The sequence below is a fragment of the Zootoca vivipara genome, chromosome 14 (assembly GCF_965207765.1).
Source record: "Zootoca vivipara chromosome 14, rZooViv2.hap1.1, whole genome shotgun sequence".
Lineage (NCBI taxonomy): Eukaryota > Metazoa > Chordata > Lepidosauria > Squamata > Lacertidae > Zootoca > Zootoca vivipara.
In genome coordinates this window covers 4,015,001-4,029,006 of record NC_142597.1, presented here as the reverse complement: position 1 = coordinate 4,029,006, position 14,006 = coordinate 4,015,001, and the positions used below count along the sequence as shown (strand labels likewise).

At 46.2% G+C, this 14,006-nt stretch overlaps 1 non-coding gene across 1 annotated transcript; it reads left to right on the top strand.

Annotated features, from left to right (window-relative positions):
• The first annotated feature begins 13,796 nt into the window (after positions 1 to 13,796).
• TRNAC-GCA (transfer RNA cysteine (anticodon GCA)) lies at positions 13,797 to 13,868 on the top strand. Its single transcript has one exon. It is a non-coding gene; the product is annotated as a tRNA-Cys (tRNA).
• Positions 13,869 to 14,006: the final 138 nt, after the last annotated feature.

Genomic DNA, 14,006 nt, shown 5'->3' with positions numbered 1-14,006 from the left:
CAGAGTGTTTACATGTCTTTCCGTTCATCATTTGTTCATCCCATATTTTACAATGCATTTCTTCATCCATTTACAAACCACAAATACTCTTTCTCTCTCTTTAAAATAGTGTGGATTTGTAGTGTATTGTTATGAGTGGGGGGGGGTAGGCTGAATACCTGAGCCCCCTTCTAATTATTGGAATAGCCAAGCTAGCTTCTTGGTGAGGTAATGGACCAATAAGGGAAACAAAGGAAGTGGATCTGTGCGAGACAGAAATGGGCACACACACACCATTTGAATTGCAATGCCTATTAACTGGGGGGGGGGGGGCTCTAATATTTTATTGGGCGACCAAAGGGACCTTGGCCCCTAGGAGTTGGCTCCTATGACTTTAATCCACTTTAAATTATGGCATGTTTTTTAGTCCTTCCTGCAAAATACTACCTGGAGGCTCCCTTAAAAATATGAGACATGATAATGGAACCTTCTGCATAAAAAGCATGCAGTCTATCACTGACCTATGATCACTCTCTTCTAAGCACAGGGGAAGGGGGGCCATTTGACCTTTTCTCCACTCACTGCTTCTTGCGGCAACTCTCCCCTCCCCTTGCAAACTGTTTCTTCCTTCCCAGATGTGTTTTTCCTCAAAGGAACATGTGCAGTAGGACACAATCAGCCATGTATGTGCATGTGTGGCTTGGGGCAGACTGCAGTGCAAGCCGTCTCTCTGCAACCCACAATTACCAGGATTCTTTGGGGGCAGCCACACGCTTTAAAGGTATGACATGGAGGTTATCCTAGTCTGGATATAAGAGATCTGTTTTACTTGATGGGGCTGCGATATTCTGGCAGTAGGTCTAAAGGTCCCTTGGCAACCTTATCTGCAGTGAACATTGTATGGCAGTCGGGTTGTCAGTTTTTAAACTACGATCGTCTGTCCCTGTAGCTCTGCATTTAGCAAATTGAGATATAGGCATTCACAGGAGATTTCAGTTATCCCCATTATAAGCCTGCTGATGTCTGAACAGTGTTAGGGTTGCCAAGTGACCTTTGACCATTGGCCATGCTGGCCGGGGTTGAGGGAAGATGAAGTCCAATGACATCTGGTAGGCCACAGATTCCCCATCCCTGTAATATAGTGAGGTGTCATGAATATCAAAGGGGATACAACTGGTCACAGTGATTTGAACTCTGTACCCATTTCTAAGAGTCGCAAAACATGCAAATGATGCAAAAGAGACCAGGGCTCTTAGGCCTTCTGTAGTTGTGAAGAAGGAGGCATTTCAGCAGGTGCAGCTTGTTCGACCTTCTGAAATCTCTTCTCCTATGCCTCTATTCAAAGTTCAGAAATCCTGTCCTCTTTTGCATCTGGACAACCAACTGCAACTACCAGTGGCACTGACTTGAGCCCCACACTTGGAATGCCCAGCGCACTCACCTCACGCCTTGAAGTCATGATGCCGCAATGTGATGTCGTAACATAACATCATATCACAACACTGCAACAGCAACATGGTGGCGTGAGGCTTGTGAGCGCTCTGGCACCTCGCGCCTCGCGGCAGCAACTAAACTGGTACCTGTGTCTCCGCTGCAGCTGGGGATAGGGGCCGGCCACCCACAGAAAAATTGCTGTGGGCAGAGGCGGCGCTAGCTGCTCTGGCACCCAGAGCAGTACACATGCTGTGCACCTGGGGGTGGGGTTAGCCGCCCACAGGGGCAGGGCGAGTGTCCCAGGGGGTGGGGCAAGCGTCCCAGGGGGGCGGCACCCACGGTAAGCTGTGAGCGTCCCATGGGGGTGGGGCAGTGATGTCACCCACCTCAGGGATGACACCCAGGGCGGAATGCACCCAGCGCGCGCCCCTTCCTCCACCAGTGGCTGTGTGTGCCCAGGACCCCCTGAAGTTGGCACCCCTGGCAGCCACCACCTATGGCCCTCCAGATATTGCTGGCCTACAAGTACTAAAACTTGTATTTGAGCAGGTGTAGTCCTGTCCTCCTTTGCATTTGGCTGCCCAGCCTCAACATTCCCACTAAAAGGGCCTAGTCTTTCAGCACCCACCTTTGGGGCCCATTCATATGGGAATTGGCAAGTTCTAAGGAGATGTTTCTCAAGCATCTGGACTGTGGAAGTCATTTGGCAGTCTGGCTCTATCAATATTCGGGAAACACTTCCAGCTTTTGTCTCTGGATTGGCAGTTTCCTGACCACAACAAGCTGCCCAACCAACTTCTTGCCTGTCCTACGGTCTTGGGAGCATAGCTGCCAAGTTATCCCTTATGCTGAATAGGCTTCCTTGCGAGAAAAGGGAAAACTTGGCAGCTATGCTTGGGAGTGTTAGTACGTAGGATTTGCTGGCTGGCTCACATCTGCTTGCTCATTTCATTCGCTTCCTGTAGGTTTTGTCCCTGAAGTTCAAAGAGGACATAAACCCCGATTCAGTTCGCTTTCCCTAGTGCAGAGCTTTCCTGTGACAGGGAGCGGCTCCACTTAGCAGAGTAATTATACCACCTTTTGTGTTTCTTCCTTGACCCAGTCTCTTCAGCAACTTGTCTTTCTGGTTTGGAGGGCCTCAGGTAACACAGGTGAAGCTGCGGTGTAGGCATGGAGAAAGCAGAAAGGCATGCAGAGCAAGTGACAATGCCCAGATTAATCGCACATGGCCTCTGCAGTGTGTAATGCATATGCACACCCTCCCGGCAGGGTGGGAGATGCAAAAAAGACCACCCTCCTGCATGTAAGAAGAGCCTGCTGGATCAGGCCAGTGGCCAGCCTCATCCAGCATGCCATTCTCACATTAACCAGCCTAATGTCCATTATGGGTTAGACCACAAGCAAGACAACTCCCATCACCCTGACCATTGTCCAAGCTGGCCGGGGTTGATGGAAGTTGAAGGCCAATGACATCTGGTAGGCCACAGATCCCCCATTCCTGTAATATAGTGTAGGTGCCTTGCATATCAAAGGAGATACAACTGGTCACAGTGATTTGAACTCTGTACCCATTTCTAAGAGTCGCAAAAGATGCAAATGATGCAAAAGAGACCAGGGCTCTTAGGCCTTCAGTAGTTGTGCAGAAGAAGGCATTTCAGCAGGTGCAGCTTGCAGGACAGGTTAGACCTGCTGAAATCTCCTCTCCTACGCCTCTCCTGTCTCCTGTCTCCTTTTGCATCTGGACACCCTTCTGCAACCACCACCTAGAGCTCTCCAGATGTTGCTGGCCTAGAACTCCCAGTCCCAGCATCCCTCACCATTGGCCATGCTGGCTGGGACTGATGGGAGTTGGAGTCCAACAGTATTGGGAAGGCTGTAGTGCCCAACCCTGCAGTAGTGGCCATTTCTGGCCCTTTTACAGGACTCTGATTTGTAGACAGAAACCAACAGGTGAAGCTTCATGACAGGAAGCTAAATGTGATTGCCTACTAATGCCTGGAGATATTGAACATGGCAGCTGATGGTATTTTGGGAGAGTTAAGCAATCCTGTTTAAATTAAAATACTGGTTCATAAACAAGCAGATGTTAATACAGGCTTCCTCAACCTCGGCTCTCCAGATGTTTTGAGACTACAATTCCGACCACTGGTCCTGCTAGCTAGGGATCATGGGAGTTGTAGGTCAAAAACATCTGAAGGGCCGAGGTTGAGGAAGCCTGTGTTAATAGGAGGGAAGTGTTATTATTACTACCCAGCAGTTAACCTGAACTTTGTATTAAATGCAGGAATATAACAACCAGCTGCTTGTCTTCAACATAAAATTTGTATCTGCTAATGCCAGTCATTCCGTGTTGTAACTAGATACTTGGGAGGAGAAGGGAGCAGCTGCAGATGTGTTTTGAACAGATAGGAGCTCACCCATCCTGAATGCAACAATGTCTTTCTCGTCTGCCAGCTTCTTGTCTTAGAGGAGCTTCATATCCAAAAAGGCATTTTTAAGATGCACCATAATTTCCAACACGGAAGAGATGCAAAAGGGGGGGGGGGCGTTTACTTTTGGGGATTATCAAACAATATGTTGCCTTGTGGAATGCTGCTGTTCAGCCAGCCTGCCATGACCTTTTTCAGGATACTCCATTCCACCTACCCACCGACACTAATTTCCATTCCCCCTGCCACAACTGTCAGTCAGCGCTCCATGCCCTTAGTTTGCTAAGCACACTGGAAATGGTAGCTCTGTGAAGCAGAAACTACAGTTTTCAGGATTCTTTGGGAGAATGCTTTGAATTGATGCTAAATATGTTTTAAATGTATACTGTGGATCCGAGTTCTCATTGGACAGTATCGGTGGGAGGCTCTGCACACTTAAGATTTTTAGAACATCTGCAGATGTCCAGAATGGTTCAGGCAGGCTTTTGTGAAAAACCAGAATTTACCTCTGGAATAGAAAGGACAGAATGAAGCCTCCCGTTTTCACACACAGAAGGTAATAAGAGCTCCTTCAGTTACCAATAAGCGCCAGGAGTTGCTTAGAAGCCTGGTACACCTCTCTCACACTTGCACCAAACCCTGCAGGTCCTACTGTGAGCAAAATCTGCATTGCCACCTTTGCCTTCCGGGCCGGCCCAATCATTAGGCAAACACTCGGTGGCAGGGAGACACAGTCACAAGGTATGTGAGGGACAGAGCATGTAACAAAATGGCTTGCTATGTTGCCTATGCCTAAGCTGTCCTGTTACTGTGTGGTATGGTGGAAGATTTGTTCCCACTGCCAATGTTGATGTAAGGTTGCTATTGATTTGATTTAATATTGCTTTTGGTTTGTGTGCCACTTTTTCCAAGCAACCAGGTTGCGCTCAAAGCATCTCACAGCAATAAAAAGCCATTAGAAATAGTAACATTTCCATCTATATATAATCATGTCAAAAACACAGAAGCTCAAGGATAAGGAGCCTGTGCCCCTCCAGATGTTGTGGGACTAATGTGTCAGAAATGGGTGCAAGCCCAGTGTCTAGTGGCACAGAGTATTCACCAACTCAACAGTTACACTAGCACAGGCACATCCAACAGGTAGATTGTGAACCGGCTGCCCCCCAAGAAGCTCAACAGGTCTTCCTCCTTCGTAAAAAGAAAAAAAAGCTCAACAACTTTGACCTGAAACCCCCCCCCAAAAAAAACAGGGCTTTCCTTCCTAAAAAAAAAGCTGAACAACTTTGACCTGAACCCAAAAAAGGGGTAGATCACTGCCAGTTTTTAACTCTGAGAGTAGATTGCAGTCTCTTGGGAGTTGGCCACCCCTGCACTAGCACAAGCACTTTGGGCTGCTCAGTTGAACTTCCCCTCCCTCTCCTCCTTCCATGTGTCCCCTGAATCTGCTCCAGGGGCTTGTGGCAAAACCTGGAGCATATTCAGGGAGCACATGGAAGAGGGGAGGAAGAGGAAGCTCTGTGGCACAACCCAAAGTGCTTGCGCTAGTGGAAGTGTTTCATTTTATCTCACCCAAAATCCTGCTGGCCTTTCCCAGGGCAAACTACTACCGGTATTTCCATGAGCAAATGTCAGGGGCTGGCAGGATGCTGACGAGTGTGCACTGAGGGAAGGGGGGCTGGAGTCTACTCAGGAGAGGGGGGCAGTGGTCTCTGGGGACCTATACCAGCCAGGAGGCAAGAATCAGAGGCAGGGGGTGCTTCAGAGCTGGAGGAAGAGGCAAGCCAGGCAAGTGAAGGGCTGGGTGCTTCCTCACCCTCTCCTGCACCAGGAGAGAATTGAAGCAGGCAGAGCAGAAGCAGTTTCCACGCAGGCTTAGTCTCTGGCTACGTGCACACAGCCCTTCAGGAGAAGGTGCATCAGCTGGTGGAGGGGGAGTGTTCCCAGTTGCTGCAACTGCTCCATAGAGCACAGAACTGGGAATAGCTGCCTAGCCGCTAGATTGGTCTGTGGAGGTCTCCAGAGCTGTAGAAGTGACTGCAAGTGTTATAATTGACAGCAAAGAGTTAACTCTCTGCTGTGTGCATTCCTTGGATGGAAAGTGCCCATGAGAGTGAACTAGTGGGCAACTCCAGATTCATGCTCATGATGGTATCAGAGAGGTAATCCATGACCCACTTTCATGCCCTCCAACATTTCTCCCATGAAAATAGAGACGGGCCATTCCATAATGATAATTTTACTATTTATAGCACCCACATAGAAGCTTCCATTAGAAATAATAAAACCTTGTAATATATAATGGTGTGTCTTGTCTGGCCCAGTGAATAGCTGGATGTGCTGACCAGTTGTGTCACAAGAGACTTTATTGAGTTGGGAACTGCAAGGCTTAGTAAGCAACTAGATTCCTGGAGAGCTATTTGTGGCTATTACTCATTGATTCATGACCTTTTTATAAACTTTGTTTTTAGTTTTTAATGTACAATAACTATAAATAGAAGTGTCCCTTAGATAATGGTACAGAACAACCTATATTGGGGAATGTGGATCCTGGGAATTGTAGTTTGTCAATTGTCCTGAGAACTATAGGCTGGGGCAAACTTCAGTTCCTGGGAAACTGTGCAGGGAACCATGACTTTTAAAACTGGTATAAGAGTGCTGTAAATGTATGGCTTGGGTGTGACCTATATCAGTGGTGGGGAACCCCAGGACTGGGGGTGAATGTGGCCCCCCAGGCCACTCTATCTGGCCCTTGGGACTCTTCCTCCAACCATTCTTAAGCCACCCCCTCACTGGCCTTGCTCCACTCCCTCTCGAGTGTCTTTGCTTGGCTGGAATTTGCCCTTGAACTCCCATAGTGCCTCTTTGTCAGGAACTGGTTGGTTGGAAAGGTGGGTGTGGCAGTAAAAGTCCTAGTTGCTGTAGGACAGGCCATGCAGTATTAGGGGCCATTTTTGCCCCTTTCTACAGGGGTCTCCCACATTTTGTGAGCTGGGGGCACATTTGGAAATCTCCTATGGGAACTACAAAATACCAATATCACAGAAGAAAAATTGGTGATGCTCAGATATGCCCCCTCTGAAAAAAGGTAAGTCACGTACACATCCCAAATAAAACAAAAACAAAATAACACAAAAAAGCAGGTAACACCCATAACCCACATGAAAACAGGCAACCTCCCCACCAAACAACCAAAGCCTCAATTTTTAAAAATAAGGATTGGGAGGGGCAGGAGGCCTTGGCAGGTAATAAAGCGGGTGTCTGTTAGCGCCATGGATGCGATGTTGGGAGCCCAAGTTTGAAGGGTACACTGGCCCAGTTAAGCTGACAAAAAACGTCTAAAGAGTGGATTGTATCCGATGCTAATCCTACTCACAGTAGACCCATTGAAGTTTTTCAACATGACAAACATTTGTTAATTTAAATGGGTCTATTTCCTTGGTTGTATGCAACCCAGCATTGTACTCTTTACACCCCACAATAGCTGCAGTATTGCTATTAACGCAGAACAAGAAAGGTCACATGAACACCAGCTGTTTTGTCCAATATATAGCCCATTTTACTGTAACAATACGGTATTTGTTTTGCCTATAAACCCAGAAATATAGCTGCTCTCGAAGGGCCATCTGAAACATGGGGTCTGAGCTGCCCCTATCCCGCACCCACTGTGACATGGCACCCCTAGATGCAAGGAGCATGACTCGGCACTAGCAACTGCATTAGACACAGCTATGCTAAGAGTTCCACTGCCCCACAGTGGTAGAAATGAATCACTGTGACTTTCTGTTTTGAGAGTTGGTGCAATGGAGTAGCTACAGATAAGAGCAGGCATCCCCAAACTGCGGCCCTCCAGATATTTTGGCCTACAACTCCCATGACCCCTAGCTAACAGGACCAGTGGTCAGGGATGTTGGGAATTATGGGCTCATCTGCACTTCTTCTTGTCCCGTGCTTAGAAAGTACAGATCCAAGTGGTTTCCCCCTTTCCCCTCTTTAGCACTAAATCAGAGCAAACATCAATCTGGAGAAAACCCAAATTGCCATTTGCTCCAATTGAGTGCTAGAGAGTGGTTTTCCCAGGGGAAAGCAGTGGGAGCAGAGAAAGTATGGGAAAGCCGTAAGCCTCCATGGACTTTTGGTGGCAATCTCTGCTTCCTGTGAGTTCCACAGTTTAATGATGTGCTGCTGTGTGAAGAACGGCTTTCTCTTGGGTGTCCTGATTGTTCCAACATTCAGCTTCATTAGATCCCCCCGAGTTCTAGGGTTATGAGAGAAGGAGGCAAACTTTTTTGTATCGACTTTCTCCACACTATTAATCATTTTATACACCTCTATCATATCTCCTCTTGCTCGCCTTTTCCCAAGACTAACAACCCCCAAATGTTGTAAGCTTTCTTCATTGGGACAGCTGCTCTAGCCACTGGATCATTTGGGTTTCCCTTTTCTGAACCTTTTACCAGCTCTAGAATATCCTCAGCATCATCCCGTGTCCAGAGGAGGGCAACAAAAATGGTCAAAGGCCTGGAAACGATGCCTTATGAGGAACAGCTTAGGGAGCTGGGTATGTTTAGCCTGGAGAAGAGAAGGTTAAGGGGTGATATGATAGCCATGTTCAAATATATAAAAGGATCCCATATAGAGGAGAGAGAAAGGTTGTTTTCTGCTGCTCCAGAGAAGTGGACATGGAGCAATGGATTCAAACTACAAGAAAGAAGAGTCCACCTGAACATTAGGAAGAACTTCCTGACAGTAAGAGCTGTTCGACAGTGGAATTTGCTGCCAAGGAGTGTGGTGGATTCCCTTCTTTGGAGGTCTTTAAGCAGTGGCTGGACAGCCATATGTCAAGAATGCTTTGATGGTGTTTCCTGCTTGGCAGGGGGTTGGACTGGATGGCCCTTGTGGTCTCTTCCAACTCTATGATTCTATGATCCCCAGCTAACTTAGCCACTTATCAAGGGTGATGGGGTCGCAGTCCAGCAGTGCTTGTGGGGGGGGGCATGACAATTGCTTTGGTTTGTAGATGTGTCCACAACCCCAAAATCTTGGCACCCCCCTCTCTGCTCTGATGGCCACACCCTATTTTGGCTGTAAAAGGCACACTAGCCGTTTAGGCTGTTGTTTTTCTCATCATTTGGAAATCCTACTTCTGACCACACCCCTTTTAATCACCCCTTTCCCACACCTTGCTTTACCTTCCTGGTTTAATGTTTGGTTCTGAGAAAACCCCCCCCCCCCAATTTTAAAGTTTCAAGCTCATATAGTGACACCCCACAGTACAAGGAACGACTAGCAGAAAGAAAAGAGACACACCAACTTGTGCCTATACCTGTATCTGTTTTGCAGCCTTGTAGTACAGGTTGATTCATCAAAATGTATCTCTGGGGCTGAAATGAAACACGAGCCTCTGGCTGACAGAAGAGACCTTGTGGGACTGCTGAGAATAGGACCACCCACGAAAACCAGGCAGCATGGGGATGAGGAAACTGCAATAGTCAGATGCAAATTGTGAAACTTTAACATGAGGTTAGCTTTGTTGCATTGGAGCTGATCATTATTACAAGTGGACAGTTGGAATTGCTATGGCATTCCAGAGCTTGAAAGTGAACCTCTCTATCCATCTACTTTCCTTCCCAGGCAAAGCTCCAGGGGCACCAACAGAGGCTCCCGTCTGAAACCATGGAGAGCTATTGTCAGTCATTGGAGAAGATACTGAGCTGCAGGGAGTAATGATTTGACTCAGCCCTATGTTCCTATGGCTGGTGTTCATTCAGCAGAGATGCTGAAAGGGCTGTAGTGTTTTTAAATTGGTATTAACATTCATGCATAAGAAATCCACATACAGATGGGGACAATCTGGTGAGAAGGTGCCACAGTAAAGCATTCTTCTGCTTTTAAACATCTTTTAAGACATATGTTAAAAACATTCTACTCTTGACAGTTCCCACAGTGCAAGTGCCCTTCTAGGTATGATCCTGTCATTCAAGCTATTTGGTTCTTCCTCTTGTGAATGACTGCTTAGGACCTGTGTGTATTCAGCTGATTTCCACCAAGGGGTTGACACTATGACCTCCCTCTGTTTTTTCTGTCGTGTCCCTAAACATGACACCCTGGTACTTCGACCCCCTCGGCAGCACTTTAGCAAATCTCTCACCTAGGTCAAGTAATGCCAACAAACACCACTTCCTGTTGCTCAGCATGAAATAGCATTGTTTTGGTTTGGTTTTTTTAAAATACTTTTAAAAAATACATAAGTAATAACATAAAACACTGACATAATTTTAATACTGTATATGGCTGTGCGCACCTCAATATCCAAGTGACAAGAGGCTCCAGGGGTTCCAGCATTTACCCATGTGAAAAGATCTAGGGGTCTTAGAATCATAGAATCATAGAGTTGAAGAGACCACAAAGGCCATCCAGTCCAACCCCCTGCCAAGGAATATCATCAAAAATATCATACAAAAATATATAGAATCAATTTTAACAGCCCCAAAAGGTAAGAAATGCCAGAAAGCTGTTTTTTGTAATCACTCTGTATGTTTTGCAATGCTGTATTGAGTAGTGTTTCATCTATACATATTGTTTCTGCTTTTGTCCTATTGAGTCTTGTATTTTCCATCGGTTGTCTCTTTAAGAGTCCATAACTGTTTCCTTTGACTGATCACACCTGTTTATCTGCAGTTAGATCTTTATATTGGGCTAGTGCCCTTTCTAGCAATAGGAGCATCATTTGGCATTACACCTAGAGCTTTGAGTTAAGATTCTATCTTTGCAAGGTATGTACTCACATTTAGAGGATCATTTCTTACCTTTTGGGGCTGTTAAAATTGATTCTATATTTTTTTGATGATATTCCTTTATGATATTTAGCTACCGAGGAAGCCAACCGGGGCGAAACAAGGGAGATAACCCGGGAACCTTGTTTATGCACATTGGTTGTCACACCTGTTTGCCAATTGGATATACTGTTGCCACCTCTACACCTGATGTACACCTCTTCTTGTGGAATTCAAATATTTCTACTTCGAAAGTACTTTTGAATTGACTTTCTTCTACATGGATACCCCATGAACACTTCGTTTATTTTGGACTGAATCCTCGTTGATAATTTGAACATGTGGGTGTGCCATTTATGTTGACTTATGTTGATCTTGTTAATCTGATAAATTTTTGAACAAAGTTTTGAATAAGATTTTGTACATTCTGTTACAACAGCCAGTTACGCATGTTTACATAGCTACTAATTGTGTGCGTAACGGAACAGTTCTTACTGTCAGGAAGTTCTTCCTAATGTTTAGGTGGAATCTAATGTTTATCTATTTATATTTAAATATTTATTGACCACGCAAGGCCGAGTACAATATACAAAATTGTCAGCAGACATTTGAAAGTGGACAGAGATTATTCTAGTGCAGTGATGGGCAACCTTTTGAGCTTGGTGTGTCAAAATGCGCCAAAAAACTGAGCATAATTCGGGTGGTGTGTCGAGAAAAAAACCATAATTTCGCGATGTTTATAGTTTAAATAACAAAAATGTATAATTGTAATACGGTATATAACTGTATTTAATAAACCAAAACCTAATTATTTAACCAAACCAAACCAAAACCCCCTTATTTATCACAAAGTGCCCAGAGTTGTTGAGCTTTTGGGGGGGAGTTGCTAACCTTTGGAGGTTTTTTGGGGGGTGCAAAAGTTGCTTTGCTTTTTTGGGGGGGGGGAGAGAACAGAAATAAATTGGAGACAACCTGTAGCGGAGACAAGCTGTAGGAGGAGCGGGAGAACAAATGGGGGGGACAACAACAACGAATGGGCCGATGGGGCGCGTGCCAGCAGTGAGGGCTCTGCGTGTCACGTCTGACACACGTGTCATAGGTTCGCCATCACTGTTCTAGTAGCAGGGAGTTCTACAGGGCAGGGCTTGCTACAATCAACATCCATTCCCTTGTAAAGGCTGCCAAACATCAGGGACCACCAGAAGTGCTCCATCAGAGCACTCATTCTTTCCTCTTTCACTCAAGGGATTGTATTCAACACTAGTCCTACTCAGAGCAGACACACTGAAATCAGTGGACTTAAGATACTCACGTCCATTGAATTCAATAGGTCTACTCTTAGTAGGACTTGCACTGGCTACAACCCTTAGATTTCATGCAATTGCAAACTCTGGTTATGTGAGATGGGGGGAATCTGTAGCCCATCCACGTTATATCAGACACTGTATCCCTTTTATTTCACATTCAGGGCAGTCATACCACATGAGCCTCTTTTCAATGCTATTTGTGTCAGTAAGGTTTTTGGGTGATCATGCTGCCTCATTTCCAATAAGTGCACACCCTGTAACTTCCTGCTGAAATCCCATAACTTTTCATATCATAAATGTCCAGCTGTGTGCTTCACTTTTGTTGCACCCAGGGTGCAAGTCTGGGCAGTGTGTATGGAGTTCCTGGGCTACCCAGACAACAAGACTCCCCTCTTGGCCTCGCTGGTGTGGTCCAAAGGCAGCAGCTTGGCTGCAGGAGTTGCTGGAGGGAGGAGTACAAGGCACCATCCAATCGTCTTAGGGACTCCAGTCCAAATTTGTGTATGGTTTACTCCTTAGCCTTTTCTTTTCCCGAAGATGTCCCACAAGGCACACAAAGCAGAATCACTTGCAATAAAAGACCAGTCTGGAGGGTTCCATTGTCTACACATGGAATGTCAAGAGCAGGGCTAATTCTATTGCTCAGTTTATTAGACTGATGCAAACCATCCTGCAGCATTGGATGCCGCTTGGGCTTGCCGATCGGAAGATCGGCGGTCCGAGGCCTCACGAGGAGGTGAGCTCCCGTCGTTCAGTCCCAGCTCCTGCCAACCTAGCAGTTCGAAAAGCACGTAGTGCAAGTAGATAAATAGGTACCGCTCCGGCGGGAAGGTAAAGCGGCTTTTCTGTGTGCTGCTCTGGCTTTGTCAGAAGCGGCTTAGTCATGCTGACCACATGACCTGGAAAACCGTCTGTGGAAGTGAACCAACGACAGCTTCCTCAGCCTTTAAGGCGAGATGAGCGCTGCAACCCTAGAGTCGGTCGCGACTGGACTTAAATGTGAGATTTACCTTTACATTTTTAAAGCAGACTTGTACGACAAACTCTCCTTATGGTCTTCCCCAGCCTGGTGCCTTCAAGCTAGGCAAAGGCCGACGGGAGTTCAGAAATGATAGGATTCCACAGAATCATAGAATTGTAGAGTTGGAAGGGACCGCATGGGCTATCTAGTTCAACCCTGTGCAATGCAGGAATCCAAAAACTCTTGGAGGGCACTACGTTGAGGAAGAGATTTGCAGGCATGTGAAGTTGCACAGGGCGTCAGACCGCTGGTCCACCTTCCCCAACAGTAGCTCTCTGTGAATACTCTACTATGGAGCTCCTTCCCTATGAGATGCCAGGATTTGAACTAGGGAACTTTTCCCATCATTAGTTATGTGTTTGATTACTGAGCTATATGCACAGATAAACAAAAATAATCCAACGTATCACACGGAATACAAAATCAAATCAAAGGAAGAATGAGTTCTTTGCTCTCATCATGATACCTCTCAGCTAAAAATGAGGGGGCACTTGTTTTTGAATGGGGTCTAAGCTCTCCTCACAGCCCATGCTGCAACACCACTACAGCACTGTATTTTAAAGAAAACACCGGGTTATTTATGGTGTGATCAGCAGTGGAGTTAAGTAATTATCCTTGGGGAGGGAGGGTTCCTTAGATGGTTATGCAGTCAAATGTTCTAGCCTCACCACACAGAAGAAAGCAAAGCACTTACCTACTACAGTATACAGAATACAAAATTAAACATAATTATAGTTAGCCAGGGAATACCACGACAACAGCCAATCAGTTTATTACTGGAAGAGGCTGGCGGTGAAATGATGGAAGAACTAGATGTCACTAGTTGTACTATTTCTTCAGCAACCACAACACAGGGGATATAGCTCAGTGGTAGAGCATTTGACTGCAGATCAAGAGGTCCCCGGTTCAAATCCGGGTGTCCCCTCGTTCTTTTTTTTCCTCCTTCCTGGAAAAAAGGTAAATTTCCCCAATTAAATTTGCACCTCGATTCCTTCCTATTCCTGTACGGAAGGGAATGTGAGGCTGCGGCGAATGCATTCGAAGGGAGTCCTGCGCCGGCGCC